This window comes from Physeter macrocephalus, chromosome 14 (assembly GCF_002837175.3).
Source record: "Physeter macrocephalus isolate SW-GA chromosome 14, ASM283717v5, whole genome shotgun sequence".
Taxonomy (NCBI): domain Eukaryota; kingdom Metazoa; phylum Chordata; class Mammalia; order Artiodactyla; family Physeteridae; genus Physeter; species Physeter macrocephalus.
Window position 1 is genome coordinate 32499457 of NC_041227.1, and position 4406 is coordinate 32503862.

Sequence of the window (4406 nt, forward strand, 5' to 3'; positions counted from 1 at the left end):
TTTGTCAAAAGCTTTCTCTGCATCTATTGAGATGATCATATGGTTTTTCTCCTTCAATTTGTTAATATGGTGTATCACGTTGATTGATTTGCGTATATTGAAGAATCATTGCATTCCTGGAATAAATCCCACTTGATCATGGTGTATGATCTTTTTAATATCCTGTTGGATTCCGTTTGCTAGTATTTTGTTGAGGATTTTTGCATCTATGCTCATCAGTGATATTGGCCTGTAGTTTTCTTTCTTTGTGACATCTCTGTCTGGTTTTGGTATCAGGGTGACAGTGGCCTTGTAGAATGAGTTGGGAGTGTTCCTCCCTCTGCTATATTTTGGAAGACTTTTAGAAGGATAGATGTTAGCTCTTCTCTAAATGTTTGATAGAATTCGCCTGTCAAGCCATCTGGTCCTGGGCTTTTGTTTGTTGGAAGACTTTTAATCACAGTTTCAATTTCAGTTCTTGTGATTGGTCTGTTCATATTTTCTATTTCTTCCTGGTTCAGTCTCAGCAGGTTCTGCATTTCTAAGATTTGTCTTTTTCTTCCAGGTTGTCTATTTTATTGGCATATAGTTGCTTCCCTTCTGCTAACTTTGGGATTTTTTTGTTCTTCTTTCTCTAATTGCTTTAGGTGCAAGTTTAGGCTGTTTATTTGAGATGTTTCCTGTTTCTGAAGGTAGGATTGTATTGTTATAAACTTCCCTCTTAGAACTGCTTTTGCTGCATCCCATAAGTTTTGGGTCATCATGTCTCCATTGTCATTTGTTTCTAGGTTTTTTTTTTAATTTCCTCTTTGATTTCTTCAGTGATCTCTAGGTTATTTAGTAGTGTATTGTTTAGCCTCCATGTGTTTGTATTTTTTACAGGTATTCCCTGTAATTGATATCTAGTCTCATAACATTGTTGTCAGAAAAGATACTTGATATAATTTCAATTTTGTTAAATTTACCAAGGCTTCATTGGTGACCCAAGATACAATCTATCCTGGAGAATGTTCCATGAGCATTTGAGAAGAAAGTGTATTCTGTTGTTTTTGGATGGAATGTGCTCTAAATATCAATTTAGTCTGTCTTGTTTAATGTATCATTTAAAGCTTGTGTTTCCTTATTTATTTTCATTTTGGATGATCTGTCCATTGGTGAAAGTGGGGTGTTAAAGTCCCCTACTATGATTGTGTTACTGTCGATTTCCCCTTTTATGGCTGTTAGTATTTGCCTTATGTATTGAGGTGCTCCTATGTTGGGTGCATAAATATTTACAATTGTAATATCTTCTTCTTGGATCGATCCCTTGATCATTATGTAGTGTCCTTCTTTGTCTCCTGTAATAGTCTTTATTTTAAAGTCTATATTGTCTGATATGATACTTGCTACTCCAGCACTCTTTTGATTTCCAATTGCATGAAATATCTTTTTGCATCCCCTCACTTTCAGTCTGTATGTGTCCCTAGGTCTGAAGTAGGTCTCTTGTAGACAGCATATATATGGGTCTTGTTTTTGTATCCATTCAGACTGTCTGTGTCTTTTGGTGGGAGCATTTAGCCCATTTACTTTTAAGGTGATTATCGATATATATGTTCCTATTACCATTTTCTTAAGTGTTTTGGGTTTGTTCTTGTAGGTCTTTTCCTTTTCTTGTGTTTCTTGCCTAGAGAAGTTACTTTAACATTTGTTGTAAAGCTGGTTTGGTGGTGGTGAGCTCTCTCAGCTTTTGCTTGTCTGTAAAGCTTTTAATTTCTCCATTAAATCTGAATGAGATCCTTGCTGGGTAGAGTAATCTTGGTTGTAGGTTTTTCTTCTTCATCACTTTAAATATGCCTTGCCACTCCCTTCTGGCTTGCAGAGTTTCTGCTGAAAAGTCAGCTGTTAACCTTATGGGGATTTCTGTTGTATGATATTTGTTGCTTTTCCCTTGTTGTTTTTAATATTTTTCTTTGAATTTAATTTTTGTTTGTTTGATTAATATGTGTGTTGTCATGTTTCTCCTTGGGTTTATCCTGTATGGGACTTTCTTTGCTTCCTGGACTTGATTGATGATTTCCTTTTCCATGTTAGGTAAGTTTTTGACGATAATCTTTTCCAATATTTTCTCAGGCCCTTTCCCTTTCTCTTTTTCTTCTGGGACCCCTATAATTTGAATTTTGGTGCAGTAAATATTGTCTCAGTGGTCTCTGAGACTGTCCTCATTTCATTTCATTCTTCTTTCTTTATTCTGTCCCATGGCAGTTATTTCCACCATTCTATTTTCCAAGATTTTGGATCATCTTTACTATCATTATTCTGAATTCTTTTTCAGGTAGACTGTCTATTTCCTCTTCATTTGTTAGGTGTGGTGGGTTTTTACCTTGTTCCTTCATCTGCTGTGTGTTTTTCTGTCATCTCATTTTACTTATCTTACTGTGTTTGGGGTCTCCTTTTTTCAGGCTGCAGGTTCGTTGTTCCCATTGTTTTTGGTTGCTGTTCCCAGTAGCTAAGGTTGGTTTAGTGTGTTGTGTAGGCTTCCTGGTAGAGGGGACTAGTGCCTGTGTTCTGGTGGATGAGGCTGGATCTTGTCTTTCTGGTGGGCAGGTCCACGTCTGGTGGTGTGTTTTGGGGTGTCTGTGGCCTTATTATGATTTTAGGCAGCCTTTGTGCTAATGGGTGGGGTTGTGTTCCTGTCTTGCCAGTTGTTTTTCATAGGGTGTCCTGCACTCTAGCTTTCTGGTCGTTGAGTGGAGCTGGGTCTTGGCGTTGAGATGGAGATGTCTGGCAGAGTTTCACTCTTTGATATTATGTGGAGCTGGGAGGTCTCTTGTGGACCAGTATCCTGAAGTTAGCTCTCCCACCTCAGAGGCACAGCACTGACTCCTGGCTGGAGCACCAGGAGCCTTTCATCCACACAGCTCAGAATAAAAGGGAGAAAAAATGAAAGAAAGAAAGAAAGAAAGAAAGAAAGAAAGAAAGAAAGAATGAAAGAAAGAAAGAAAGAAAGAAAGAAAGAAAGAAAGAAAGAAAGAAAGAAAGAAAGAAAGAAAGAAAGAAAGAAAGAGGATAAGATTAAATACAATAAAGTTATTAAAATAAAAAATAATTATTAAGAAAACAATTTTTTTTTAATTACAAAAAAACACATGGACAGACAGAACCCTAGTACAAATGGTGAAAGCAAAGCTATACAGACAAAATCTCACCAGAAGTATACACATACACACTCACAAAAAGAGGAAAGGGGATAAAGTAATATATCTTGCTCCCAAAATCCACTTCCTCAATTTGGGATGATTCGTTGTCTATTCAGGTATTCCACAGATGCAGTGTACATCAAGTTGTTTGTGGAGATTTAATCCGCTGTTCCTAAGGCTGCTGGGAGAGATTTCCCTTTCTCTTCTTTGCTCGTACAGCTCCCGGGGTTCAGCTTTGGATTTGACCCCGCCTCTGCATGTAGGTCGCCCAAGGGCGTCTGTACTTCTCTCAGACAGGAAGGGGTTAAAGGAGCAGCTGATTCGGGGCTCTGGCTCACTGAGGCCGTGGGGAGGGAGGGGTATGCATGCGGGGCGAGCCTGCAGCGGCAGAGGCCGGCGTGACGTTGCAGCAGCCTGAGGCGTGCAGTGTGTTCTCCCAGGGAAGCTGTCCCTGGATCACGGGACCCTGGCAGTGGCGGGCTGCACAAGCTCCTGGAAGGGGAGGTGTGGAGAGTGACCTGTGCTTGCACACAGGCTTCTTGGTGGCGGCAGCAGCAACCTTAGCGTCTCATGCCCGTCTCTGGGGTCCCTGCTGTTAGCCGTGGCTCGCGCCCGTCTCTGGAGCTCCTCTAAGCAGCGCTCTTAATCCCCTCTCCTCGCGCACCAGGAAACAAAGAGGGAAGAAAAAGTCTCTTGCCTCTTGGGCAGCTCCAGACTTTTCCCGGACTCCCTCCCGGCTAGCCGTGACGCACTGTCCCTTTCAGGCTGTGTTCACACCACCAACCCCATTCCTCTCCCTGGGATCCGACTGAAGCCCGAGCCTCAGCTCCCAGCCCCCACCCGCCCCGGCGGGTGAGCACACAAGCCTCTCGGGCTGGTGAGGGCTGGTCGGCACCGAACCTCTGTGTGGGAATCTCTCCGCTTTGCCCTCCGCACCCCTGTTACTGCTCTCTCTTCCGCGGCTCTGAAGATTCCGCCCTCTGCCACCCGCAGTCTCCGCCCATGAAGGGGCTTCTAGTGTGTGGAAACATTTCCTCCTTCACAGCTCCCGCTCACTGGTGCAGGTCCCGTCACTATTCTTTTTGTCTCTGTTTTTTCTTTCTTCTTTTGCCCTACCCAGATACTTGGGGAGTTTCTTGCCTTTTGGGAGGTCTGAGGTCTTCTGTCAGCGTTCAATGGGTGTTCTATAGGAGCAGTTCCACGTGTAGATGTATTTCTGATGTATCTTTGGGAGGGAAGGTGATCTCTGCG